General features: G+C 44.6%; 1 long non-coding RNA gene across 2 annotated transcripts; it reads left to right on the forward strand.

The window, feature by feature from the left end:
* The first annotated feature begins 3 nt into the window (after nucleotides 1-3).
* LOC309343160 lies at nucleotides 4-11,221 on the forward strand. 2 transcript variants are annotated; one of them, XR_014157135.1, is made up of 4 exons: nucleotides 4-225; nucleotides 1,399-1,505; nucleotides 8,921-9,273; nucleotides 10,667-11,221. It is a non-coding gene; the product is annotated as an uncharacterized lncRNA (long non-coding RNA). The 2 variants fall into 2 exon arrangements; XR_014157136.1 differs by lacking the exons at nucleotides 4-225; nucleotides 1,399-1,505 and adding an exon at nucleotides 4,331-4,464.
* The last annotated feature ends 2,931 nt before the right edge of the window (nucleotides 11,222-14,152 follow it).

Here is a 14,152-nt window from a genome sequence, read left to right on the forward strand (position 1 = left end):
CAAAAGCTGCAAGGAACTAAGATGTTTCGCAGTTTCTTACTTTGGCTTGGATCCGGAGTTCGCATGAGCAGACCCTGCCTACGCAGTGGGCCTTTCCCCTCCTCTCCTACCCACTACAGCCCCTGCACGCCCCTCCCTGCAAGATGGTCAGAGGATGTGGCTTGGCAGGGGGTCTGCACTGCAAAAGAGATGGAAATCAGGTGGAGGCAGCTTTCATGAGTAGAGGTGAATGATCTGTCAGGATTGGGCTATTGCTGCAAATGCTTAGAAAGATTACTTAGAAAGATCCTCAGAAAGTTACCATTCCCAATACACTTCCAAGCACAATAAGTTACATTGGCTCCTAGTACGTTTCAGAGCACAATTCAAAGTGTTGGTGCTGACTTTTAATGCCCTAAATGTCCTTGGCCTGGTATACCTGAAGGAGCATCTCCACCCCCATTGTTCAGCACAGCCACTGAGGTCCAGCTCTGAGGGCCTTCTGTAGTTCCCTTACTATAAGAAGTGAAGCTACAGGGAACCAGGAACACCCTCCCAGCAGACGTCAAGGAGATGAGTAACTATATAACCTTTAGAAGAGATCAGAAGGCAGCCCTGTGTATGGAAGCCTTCTAATGTATAATGTTTTATTATGTTTTTATATCTGTTGGAAGCTGCCCAGAGTGGTTGGGGCAAACCAGTCAGATGGGCAGGGTATAAATAATAATTATTATTCTTTGGTGATAACTCATAGCCGAGTAAGATTGTCTTCCATGAATATGGTCTTAACAGTGTGTCTGTAGGTGACTGTGGAAGCCAATTCTGGATCCGCAGTACCTTCCTCAGTGGGGACATAGGTTTCCAGATGGGAGTTGATCACGGTGAGGATTTGCCAAATGTGCCTTCCTCTTAACTTTTTTCTCCCTTTCATCCTGAGTTTGTGCTTCCTCAAAGTTCATGACACCTTTGGTAGAAGCTATTCTCCAAAAAAGCACTCACAGGCCAGTGTTTCCCAGTTGCCAATGTTTATACTACATTTTTTGTAGATTTGCCTTGAGAGCATCTTTAAACCTCTTTTGTCGACCACCAGCCTTACATTTTCCATTCTTAAATTGGGAATAGAGTAGTTTCTTTGGAAGACGATAATCAGGCATCCAAACAACATGACCAGTCCAGTGAAGTTGATGTTGAAGAATCATTGCTTCAACACTGGTGATCTTTGCTTCTTCCAGTACACTGGCATTAGTTCACCTGTCTTCCCAAGTAATATGTAAAAATGGTCAGAGACATCGTTGATGGAATCTTTCGAGGAGTTAGAGATGGTGTTTATAAGTGGTCCATGTTTCACAATCATAAAGTAAAGTTGGTAGTACAATAGCTTTGTAAACAAGTATTTTGGTTTCCCTGCAAATGTCCCAGTCCTCAAACAATCTACGCTTCAATCGGGAGAAAGCCGTGCTTGCAGAGCTCAGGCGACGCTGGATTTTGGCATCAATGCTGGCCCTTGTGGAAAGATAACTGCCTAGGTAAGAAAAGGATAAACATTTTCTAACAATGCACCATTAAGTTGGATTTGTGGTGCTGCGGGACGGGGGGTTGTTTTGTGCTTGTTGGTGAAGCAGTTTGGTTTTTTTTGGATATTGAGTGATAGGCCAAGCTTTCCACGAGCTTCTCCAAAGATATTTAGGATGGCTTGAAGGTCATCATCTGAGTGTGCACACATAAATAATAAAATGATGATGATTATGATGGTAGATGTTGGAGGATATGTGAGTAGTGGTGCGCTGGACCACTCAGAGGCTCTCTGTGATAGATTTGTAAAGCCTTTTTAGGACAAAGTTGCCCACATCAGCTTAGATTGACACCATAGTACAAATCTACACGTATGGCAATTGTGGCACTGTGTGACAGTAGCTCCCTTCTTATCTGTTGGCCCACTACCAGAGAATATCATTGGGAGACTATTGCTTGGCCCTGTGCCAGTTGACCTAGGGGATACTGCAGGGTTCCATCTTGTCCCCCATGCTAGTCAGCGTGTCTATGAAAACATTTCAGTGAAGATGAATGGATATGTCAGTTTTGGTTCCCCCAGCTTTTCATTTGTCCAATTTTAAATTCAGACCTCCACATTTCTGCAGCAATATGTGATTTTTTTTTAATCTTCATGAAAAAATGTCTGCATTTTAGTTTGAATTTCTTGTAATAAGCAGGCTTTTGAATGCTCTTTTCCTTAACGTAACTCAGAAGCTGTGCTTTTGGCCTGAGGAGCACTGTTTCCTGTGCAAAGTAGCAGCAGCACACAAGGTGCCACTTCTGAGGTAAAACAGTGCAGTGGACCAGGTTGAGCCAGCTGGTAGGCCCAATATAACCCATGAACCAGTCCTAGACCTAGACCATAGAGTTCAACTCAGAGTTTTAACTCACATTACATTGGCCCAAGGACAAGAATGGTCTGAAGCATAGCTGAGGCATTACTTCCCCATAACAGTATGATAATATTTTAGATGGTATGAAAGATTTACCTTTGGAGATCTCTGTTAAGAATATCTGAAAAGCCATTGCAGATTTGTATTAAATTACAATAGAAATACGACAGGCTTGTACACTGTTCTCTCTCTCTCTCTCTCTCTCTCTCTCTCTCTCTCTCTCTCTCTGCTGTGCCAAATGGATTAATGTTATGATAATGAATACCCGAGGAATTAAGTGTGATTTGTCACTTGTAAAACGTTGCCCACCACTGTAATCCATCACTGCTTTGTGGCAACGAAGGTTGATCTGTCAATGAGATTGCAGAACAAGATGGTAATATCTTCACAGTATCTTTCTCTCTCCTCCCATTTCTGCTCTTAACAAAGAATTTTAATTGTACTTATCCAGGTGAAATCCTGTAGTCATTCGACCAAACCAAGGCTTAATACGCTTTATTTTAAGTCACGTAGATCTCCCAACCTGCAGTAACGTCCTTCCCCTCAGGTTTTATTTTTTTTTGCCATCTTATATCCTAGTAACCGTCATGCATGACGATCCCGATCTTCTCTGCAGTGTGCAGTGAGCAGATGGAATGGTCAGTGATTCAAAATGTGAAATACTGAAAAGGTCAAAATCCAACAGGATGCTGCTGTCGGTTTCATCTGTGATCTCTTGTTCTCGTATCAAAAGTCATCATAAGGACAGTAATGAGAACATCATAAATCTAGTTCTCTCACCTAGAGGCCGATGGCGAAGGATGAGTGAGTTCGTAGCGATAAAGAAACTGAATCTGCTGCAGTTCTTTCTGGGGAAGAGGACTGCTACCCACATAATCACAGGAGCCTGACCGGATCAGAACAATGGTGCATGCAGTGCAATATCTTTCATCTGATAATGGCCAGGTCCAAACGCTTCAGGACAATTTAAGAATATGGAGTTACAGCATTCATTTCCCAGGCTGATCTCATGGTGGCATTAGGAACTCCTTGATTCCCATCCAAGGAAAATTGCACTTATACTCTATTGAGATCTTGTCTAGCACATATTCATATAGATCTGCACAGTATATCAAACCCCATACAATCTTCCAGGCATATATGGTGGCCCACCAGGAACTTAACAAACTTGTTTTTCTTCCGGCTTGTTGTCAGGCATCCAGCAGGTATGGGCAAAATTCTGCTGGCCTGATGGAGGGCATGATCCAGACCCACAGAGTGGTTCAGTCCACCATCCTGATTCAAAACGGTGTCCAGCTGTTTCCAAATATAGACAAAACCCCACTCAACCAGCAGATCAGATGTTTAGAGCATGGCCCTTTCTTACTATCATCCCCCAAATAATTCGCAAGGCAGAAAACCCATTTTTACTCAGTATGTTAAGTGTTTGGTGAACAATACAGGGGTACCTCTGGTTACGTACTTAATTCGTTCTGGAGGTCCATTCTTAACCTGAAACTGTTCTTAACCTGAAGCACCACTTTAGCTAATGGGGCCTCCTGCTGCTGCTGTGCCGCCGGAGCACGATTTCTGTTCTCATCCTGAAGCAAAGTTCTTAACCCAAGGTAATATTTCTGGGTTAGCGGAGTCTGTAACCTGAAGCGTATGTAACCTGAAGCATATGTAACCCGAGGTACCACTGTATACAGCAAAGCAACTTCCGCAATCTGCATGCTGATTCCACTTAGGACCCCTCCCCCCCATGTTTTGTAAAGCTGGTGATATGATGGACAGGGAAGGTTGGGATCAAACAGGTCTATATAGCCTCAGGAATTTTTAGGTAAATAGCTTCCCACATACACATAAATAACAGATTTTGGTTAGGCCTTATCATCTGTCAGGAATAGGGTCACCTGGCCAATGGGGCAGCTACCTTTTGTCCCCAAGGATGCCACAGAGAATGATGTGAACTAGGTCTTTGTGACATAGTGCATTCTGGTGCTGCCAGGTTGTTAAGGGCAACCAAGTCACCTCATTTTTTATTGTGGCTAAAAAAAGCTTACTCACCTAGTCTTCAAAGGTAAGTCTACCCCCCAGTCAAAAGTTAATAGATCCACACCCCCAAATTGATAATAATAAAAATTGGGTTACAGATAGGTAGCCGTGTTGGTCTGCCATAGTCAAAACAAAACAAATTCCTTCCAGTAGCACCTTAAAGACCAACTAAGTCAGTTCTTGGTATGAGCTTTCGTGTGCATGCACACGAAAGCTCATACCAAGAACTGACTTAGTTGGTCTTTAAGGTGCTACTGGAAGGAATTTGTTTTGTTTTGAATAAAAATTGGGGTTCAGCATTCCCAAAAAGTCATGACCAAGTCTAAGCATAATGCTTTGGCCCAGCAGTAATCTGAGGGCACATCTGGGGTGGGAAGTATAGCTCTCCTCCCTCCACTCCAGACATTGAGAATAGCTCCTGCTCCTATATATGCACAGCCCTATACCTTTATCTGCATATCCCCCCTCCTGGGTTTTGTTTCTTGGTCATACCAGAGTGTGTGACAGAATGTTGAGAGCTCACTTTTATACATAAGAGATTGCATTATTGAACAGAATCCACACAGCAGGGCCTACTGTGTTCAATAGCATATAAGCAGAAGGAAAAGATAGATAATCTCTTTGCATTTTTTTTTTTTAAAGAATGGAGACAATCGATGAATACAACAGGCAGGGGAAGCACAAAGAGACAACAAGGCAGTGTTAGCCAGAGGTTTCTGCACAATAGTTGCCTAGCTGTTGTCAGGTTTTAGGGCAAAGTGTGGAAGAGGATCTCTTTTCTGCTCCCAAAGTAGCCCACAGGAGAGGCACCAGCACAGAGCCTGGGGCTCAAGAGAGTTTCATCTTGGGGAAATCATGGCAGATATGCTACTAAAAGCAGAGCTGGCTTTAAGTTCGGGTTTTCATTTTGCAAAGCGAGTTCTTAGGAAAGCTGTCCCACACCCCCTTTTACAACACCCCATCCCTCCAGAAAGCATCTCATCCCACAATTCTCATGCCCTTTTAACAAATAACAAGGTTGCCGGAGTTGGAGTGTTCATAGCATGAATGTAGTTACCATTTGCTCGATGTGCTATTTGCAGCTAGGAATAGCTGCATTTGAGAAAACTAGTCTCTTGTTAGATGATGAAAAGAGGCATACGGAGATGTCGGCATGGCATTGCATGGGGTGCTGGAGCAAAATGGTGGGCTTTCCTTATTAACATTACATCACTAGAAGGTTTGCATGTGAGGCTATAGCTGCAATCCTATATGAGGAGTTACGCTGCAGTCCTAAACATACTGACTAGGGAGTAAGCCTCTAGTATTAAGGTAGGGGAAGGGACACAAGCAGATTTAGATGTACAGTGGTACCTTGGTTTGCAACTGTTTTGGATTACAACCAAGTCAAACCCGGAAGTGTGTGTGTCCCTTTTTTTTTGGATTACAACACATTTTTAGGGGGAGGCCCCACTGGCGAAAGCACACCTTGGGTTTGGTTTACAACTGGACCTCCGGAATGGATTATGGTTGTAAACCAAGGTACCACTGTATTTGATTTATGTATTGCTTCACACATAGGAAGTCTTGAAGTGATTTATAGGGCCAACATACAATATGCAATGGAAACCTATTAAAAGAAAAGCGAATATACTAAGAGCCTTCATCCACAAAAATCACCGACAACATAAAATAACCGCCCAAACCAAATATAAGCAACCCAAAAGCCAGACCACTAGTCCTGATCAAGTGCTATCCTTAAGGTCCTGAGTGAAAATGGACCTTATGTCAATACCAGAACTATGAATTGGTTCAGAAACAAATTGGTAGCCAGCACAAGTGGGGGCAAACTGTACTTATATGTCTAGATTGTCTAGTACTGGTCAGCAGCCTGTCTGCAGTGGTGGACTTGGGTACTGTGGCATCCTGTGTGAGGCCACAATTGGGTGCCCCTTCCCCAGTCCTCACGCTGCCTTCCCAAAGGTGGATAAGGGAAGGAGGCACGAGGGCTCTGTCAGGGTCCTGGAGCCCTCCCACCTCCTTCCCAAAGCTGGGAAAGTGCTAACTAGGCTTTGGGAAGGAGAAGGGAGGACTCTACGCCAGTGTGGTGTAGTGGTTAAGAGTAGTAGACTCGTAATCCGGTGAACCGGGTTCGTGTCTCCGCTCCTCCACATGCAGCTGCTGGGTGACCTTAGGTTAGTCACACTTCTCTGAAGTCTCTCAGCCCCACTCACCTCACAGAGTGATTGTTGTGGGGGAGGAAGGGAAAGGAGATTGTTAGCCGTTTTGAGACTCCTTAGGGTAGTGATAAAGCGGGATATCAAATCCAAACTCCTCCTCCTCCTCCCCCTCCCCCTCCTCCTCCTCCTCTTCTTCTTCCCAAAACCTTGCACCTCATGTACAGGGCTTTGAGATGGCGCTCCCTCGGCTCAGCGCCCTGCATTTGCTCCCAAAAATCCACCCTGTTGTCTGCTACAGTTTCCAAACTGCCCTCAAGGACAGCCCAACAACACACCACTGTAATGTAACCTAGAAGTTACCACCGTATAGACCTCTGGATCTAGGCTATATCTATCCAGATAGGGTCACAGCTGGGCCACCTGCCAAAGCTGGTAGAAGATTTGCCATGCCAAAGGGGCCTCTTGCACCTCAAATAACAATGATGGATCCAGGATGCCCCCAAGCTGCACACCTGCTCCTTCAGGGCGGTGTATGACCCTATCTAGCTACTGATCTTTCGTTATTTCAGAGATCAAGGGATCTGGGATTAACTGGGTCTGCTCCGTGACTATTGTTGGGAGATCATGGGATATGAAACAGTATTTACAGGGCTATTGTAATGATTTGGACTTACCATTCAGGCCCAAACACAGAGCTTTGCCCGGAATTTTGTTGCTGCTGTAGCAGCACATTTTGGCTCTCCTTCAGAGCCTTGAGCTCTTAAAAGTTCACCTCAAAACACTGGTGGAAAATATTAAATGACAGCCTCTCTGCTTTCTCTCCAAGCCAGTGATGCATTCCATACTGCTTCTCAAGGTAATAGTTCTTCTGCCGGTCACATTAGGAAAGATGGAAGTATTAGTGGATGTTTCCCCCCACCCCACCCCCCGATAATGGAAGATGGCTTCATTAAGTTGTTAGGATAAAGCCATTAGTGTTTATGTTGCTTTGCAGAGTAACATAAGCAAGAGACAAGTCCACGCTCTCAGGAGCTTACAGGCTAAAAATACACCATGATAGGGAAGGAAGACAACAGAGGCAAGGCTAACAAGGGACAAGTGCCAGAAAGCACAATTACATGTAATGGGGCTTTGTTTTGGCTGGGGATAAATACTAAGGCGTCACAGAAGATATGGGCTTTGAGCTGAAGACTGAAAGAAGAGAGGAAAGGTTGTCAGAACGCAGAATTCCTCCTGAAGTTTCAGCTTCTTACTCCCTTTCTGAGAAAGCCTGCTCATGCGTTTCTCCAGAGTGAATGCAAGGAAGATGGAGCAGAGCTATGCCGCCCCCTTCATCACATGCCATGCTGTGCTGACCTCATTTCCACCACCTACATATTGAGCATGGCATTTGCAAAGGGGGAACCTATACCTGAATGCGTGACCTCCTGTTTTGTGAAATGCCCATATGCCACCCAGCAGCTCATGCGCTCCAAGACATCCATGTTCAATGCACACACATTGGAGCAGCATAGTGTGGCATGCAATGGCTCAGGCCAGGCTGATTTACCATTCACGTGGAGAAACACATGAATAGGACTAGAATCATCAGGAAAAGGTGTGGAATCTCTGGGAAAGGAGCCAAGGCCAAAAGCTTTTGCTGTTAGCTCCATTCCTATGTTCATTAGGCTCCATCCTAAGCCACCAGGTGCTGCCCTCTGACTAGGGGTAGGGGACGAATTGCATTCAGTTCACGTTTAAAGGAGAACTTTCCCAATTTGCACTTTCTGAAGCTACAGTCATACCTCATACATTTGCTTCAGGTTGAGCGTTTTCAGGTTGTGTCCCGCGGTGACCCAGAAGTACTGGAAAGGGTTACTTCTGGGTTTTGCCACTCGCGCATGAACAGACGTGCAAAATGACGCCACACGCATGTGCAGAAGTGGCAAATCGTGACCTGCAGACATGGGTTGTGTTCTGCTCATGTTGCGAACAGGCCTCCGGAACAGATCCCATTTGCAATCAGAGGTACCACTGTATATGCAAACTGAAACACAGCCGTTCCACTGAAATTTGCACTTCTCTGAATTTTGTAATGTGGTTCTCTAGCCAAGCAGAGTGTGCCAAAACTGCATATGCTGAGCTAAGGTGTTCATAAAAATGCATGTATCATTGAAAATAAGACAAAATTTATTATATTGGGGAAATGGCTTTGTAAAATTGCATACAAGATGCACACAAAAGCTAAAATTGCATACAAAAATGTATATGAGGATAAATTTGCACTAAAATACTGATACATTTTCATGAGGACTTCTTTCTTTCCTTCTTTCTTTTAAAAAGGTAAACTGATCTGGAAATATGGAGAATGGAACTTAAATGAGAAACTTGAAAGAAAACGGAACTGACAGATTCGCCCAATCCGACCTCTGACCCACTCGGTGCCATCCCTTCCTTTCACCATGCTCTACTAGGCTTCATCTTCTGATGTATCCTCCATCTACCCCTTGGGCTCTACTCTCTGAATCTCCAGGTCTAAGGTTCCTGAAAGGGGCAATGGTGGGAAGGGATGTACTCAGGGTGAGAGTTCTGGGCATAAGGAGCGACAAGAGGAAATGAGTGCAGTTCCTAGACAAGACCTTTGAATAGCTCTACTGTGATAGGACTTGGAAGCGTGAAGATCATTATCAGGATATGTGAGTGGAAAAAAGAAGGGGAGTGGCATAGGGGAGGCTTTTAAAGGATGCACCAGGAGTTTGCTCTGTATGAACTCCTCTGCATTACTGCGAATGTTCCCTTCTACTCTTGAATGTTCCCTAATTAGTCATTTGAGGGGGGAAACTTGAAGAAGGAAAAGCACAAAGTGAGAGCTATGCATAATTTACAAAACTGAACGCTTCCTTTTAGGTTAATGGCATTGCAGCTCGTTTCTCCCTCCCCCTAAGCCTCTGGCAAGAACCTTCTGCCTTCCTCATTTTTATCACTTCATTTGGAGTTGTGTCCCTCTCATCACCTTCCAAAAACCTGGGGAGACTCTCTTTCCCCTCTGCCACCACAAAGTACCTTTTCCTAATAGATTTCTTCTTCTTCTTCTTCTTCTTCTTCTTCTTCTTCTTCTTCTTCTTCTTCTCTCTCTCTCTCTCTCTCTCTCTCTCTCTTTGCTACTTTGCACAGACAGGTTAAAAGTCTGGTTTTTGCAGTTGCCCTGAAGAATGTTGTTGAAGTGCCTTTCTAGAAACCAGCACAAATCAAGGATGTGAAGATATTGGGGGGGGGGAGAGACTTTGGGGAGGGAAGGAGAGCCTTCCTCAAAAGGTTTTTAAAATAACAATTTGCATCCTCAAGTAATTCCCAACTCTCCCTGGCAACCATTCATTTCTTCCAACCGGCAGAAATCTGCAATATGAGAGTGGATTGGCTTCTTTTTCCCATGGGGCCATGTATCTCTTCATCCGCCGCCTAGGGTAAAAAGCAATGCATACGTTTACAATATAAATGTGATTTAATCGACCTCCCTGTCAGCAAGAAATGGCAAGCATATCAAACAAGACCAAGATGTTAGGAGAGGGAAAATGGGAGGGGGGAATCATAAATTATTGCTGTGATGAGTTTCTGAGCTGGGTTTTTTTTGTGTGGGTGGGGGGGGGGAGGAGGAGACTACTGGATGATTTTGTGTAAGGCTTTTCCCCGAAACAATAATTAAGATAATTCTGTATGACAAGGAGAAAAATGTTCAGCTTTGTATGAAATGTGCTCTATGTTTAGCAAGCTGAAAGCTCTCTGTATTGATTAGAATTCCCCACAGCCCAGCAATGCAAAGCTAAAATTAATTGAACTGCGGTCCATCTCTTTTCCCTGAATCCTTATTTACTGGATCCTGTGTGTGTATCTTGAGCTGAAAATTGATAGGTTCCTTTGTGGCGAGTGTGCGTGCCTGTGTTTGTGTACACCAAAGCTGTCAGAAGCATGTTCAAGGCCGGCCCTATCAATAAGCAGCACAAGGAAGCCCGCCTCAGGCAAGGGATTTGGGGGTACTATTAAAAGGCAGCAAATAGTCAATTATTTGGTTTGTTATATTTTCACCACCAGGGGAAGACCATTCAGATTTCTTTCCGCCTTCTTCTTTTGCCTTGGGCACCAATATGTTTCAGGCCATCTCTAAGAACGCAGGATCCTAATATCCACCCTCTTACAGCTAAGAGAAGCACAACCCACTGAAAAATATTCCCGCCCAAGCCCCTTGAAGTGAATGGGAGCCATGCAAGGAGCACAATAGTTCCGCAGGCTGACTTTCAAACAGTTTGGATGGAAGGCTAGGCCACCTGCCTCTTCCACATCAGCACATTTCAACACATGGGAGAAAGTCGTTCTTGTGCCTGAAAGCAGAAAGGAAAATATAAAGCATTTAACCAGATTGGAGAAAGATACGTAAACCACATTTTTAAAAAAATTATTGCATGCCACCCTTCCTCACGTGAGAACCCAGGGCGGCTTACAACCAAGATGCACTTGCACTTCTAAGGGACCCCCGGTTACAAATGCTCCCCCAAATGGTCCAATGACAATTTATGGAAGAATGGAAACTTTTAGGGAGATTGAAATGAAATTGCTGACAGGATTTGAAATCTGAGTGATGGGAAGAAACGATAATACAGTGGGTGCTCAGGTTGCGAACGTGATCCGTGCGGGATGCACGTTCGCAACCTGCAGCATTCGCAACCTGCATCTGCGTGTCTGCGCACGTGTGGGTTGCGATTCGGTGCTTCTGCGCATGCGCAAAGCACAATTTAGTGCTTCGGTGCATGCGCGACCACCGAAACCCGGAGGTAACCCATTCCGGTACTTCTGGGTTTCAGTGGTCCGTAACCTGAAAAAACCTGAAACTTCTGTAACCCGAGGTATGACTGTATACGAAATACAGGAATGCATATTAGATGAAATGTGCAATGTAGCAGAGGAATATGTATTAGATTAAATGTGCGACATTATGCAGTCTACAAAAGGGATGGGCATATAAACAGCATAGAAGGGAAGGTGGGAAGTCAAATTAAAAGAGAAATATATAACCAAATCTGAAGTTTGAAATAAATTGGTTAAAGTTATGAAAATCTAATAAAAATCTTTAAAAGCGAAAGCAAAGGTGCACTTTCCCCTTCTCAACCCCCCATGTGTGGCCTCATGCCCCCCAAAGTGGCTCTGGGGTGCATGGGCTGGGGATGAAAGAAGGGGTCTTTCCGTCTGGCAAGCTGAAATGTTCCCGAGATGGAACATTTGTCATTGTGGGCTAAATGGAACTCTTAAGGTCAGAGCCACAGTACTTCTGGATCCCAGATGCCAGGGCCCAAACAGTGTGCATGTGTGTCGGGTGTGTGTGTCCCTTAACTCCCTGCTTCTGGGCACCCCCTTGGACTAAAGCATCTCTTAGTGCAGGCCCCTCACATTCTTCGTTTCCATTTCCCTCACATCTTCCAATTCAGGCGTTTCGACTTTCCTCCTGCTCAGCCCATCCTCTTTATCCGTAACCCAAGGCTTGCTTTATTTACTGCCTCGACAACCTCGTCAAAAGTCCACATTCCCCTGCCGTGACAACACTTTCTTCCAATATTCTGGTGAATTTTTATGTCAGTTGCTATGTGTGTGTTTTTTGTTCTGACTTTGTGAAATATATTTCTTTCGAGCTGCCTTTGACAAAATGTGTCATTTTTGAACTGTACACTGGATTTCTTGGCTCCGGCTCCCTTTGAGTTACGGCCTCTCTTCCCCTCTCTTGAATAAATTACTCTTCCCACCTTTTAGAGGACTGCTACACTGTCTCCTTCAGTGACCTCTTGTTCTTCATTCTCTTTGAAATTTCTCATTATTTAGTTTAAGCCCTTCTGTGGCCTCCTTTTTCTTTTTCCTGCCATGATTTTTGTTTTGTTTTGTTCTGCAGTCCTCAGCCTTGCCAGTTTTCTTCTTTTCCTGCAGGGGCAAAATCCAAAGCACCCTGGCTGGAGTCCAGATTTGAGTAATTATTTTCTGTCTCCCTAAAACCCTTTTGCCCTGACTATTGTATATGATTCTTAGGGTTCATCTTGGCTTCTTGCCCTGCTAAGCACTGTTGCCTTTTGTTTCCAGACTCTCATGCCTGAGACTGTGCTTAACAAAGAAATGGAGAGTTTTAAAGTATTTAATTGATATATATTTTTGCAGTGCACCCAGAAAAAGACTGAGGGGTCCTCCTTACAGCTTACTTATCTATCTAGGTATTGAGATCTGTTCCAAGGCTACAGATACCCTGCTACGGATGTCGGAGGAATCTGTTGAAAATGGACTATCAAGCTGATTTCCTTCATCAAGGCATGCATTTTTGCTATGGATGCTGTTTGCCTCTGTTTTCCACAATGAACTTTTCTCTCTCTTGTTTTGTACAAGCTGCATTATTACATATTAATTGATGTATAAATGCTGCTGTCCTGACGGGGGCCTCATCACTGTTTTCCCCCCCGAAGTGTCGTTTGTTGATTTTGTGTGCCCATAAGATAAGGCAGCCTCTAGGCACTAAGGCTGCAAGTCTAACCATGTCTGCTTAGAAGTAAGTCCGATTGAGTTCAATGGGTCTTACTCCCAGGTAAGTGGAGTTAGGACTGCAGCCTCAATCCTACTTCCTACTGTAAATTTTTAAAACCACATGGAAACTACTGATCTTCTGGACTATATCTGTGCTCATCAGTTAAAATCTTAAGAGTTTCAAGCTTTCTTTAGACTGGGTGTGGAACAAAGCAAGCTAAGCTAAGAGACATCAGGTAGGATCCATAGTCTGGGGCAAGCAAGAGTGGGTTCCCTATTTCCCCACTGGGTACGCACATAATGCAGGGTGCCAACTTGGACCCCAGATTATGAGTGCCCAGCGGCACAGGTGGTGTATTCACGCCCCCCCCCCAAGTAGCGGCAAGAAGAGACAGAGACAGGGTTGAATTATGACAGGACACTGAACCACCAAGTTATGAAGTATTGGGAGAAGAGGGAGAGGGAGTTGGAGAACAGATAGCAGACACATCTTTAGAGAACCTGGGAACTCCCCCTTCTCCAAGGACAATTAGGATTCAAGGGTAAAGAATGCAGTGATGTTTGCCTCCTGAGACTTTCCGTAGGGACACAGGGCGTTGTTGGGGAAGGAAAAGGAGGAGCTCAGAGTGAGCAATGTCATGATCGCGTCCAGGACTAGATTCCTTGTCTTGCTCCACAATTGCTGAATAAAACCACAAATACGAACTTTCTTGTTTCTTCTTTGATCCTGGAGGCTGCCGGGGGAGGAGAGAACATTTGAGCCTGACAGGTGCTGATGCTGAGCACCCATAATAATTTTTTTGTGCATGCCCGAGCCCCCAATACTGGTGCCAGTGACATAATGAGTTTGGGGATATGGACTGATGGGCCTTCCCAGCCGTACCCACAGGCTGACAGTGGGCTGACAGTATCATGGTTGCCCTAAGTCAGTCTTTCTCTCCTTTAACTCTAGCCTGCTTGCTGGAGGGAAATGTTATCTCTGTCACCATATGGGATGTCAGATTCCCTGCCCTTGGTGTAATAATA

The sequence above is a fragment of the Podarcis erhardii genome, assembly GCF_964252035.2.
Source record: "Podarcis erhardii genome assembly, chromosome: 5".
NCBI lineage: Eukaryota > Metazoa > Chordata > Lepidosauria > Squamata > Lacertidae > Podarcis > Podarcis erhardii.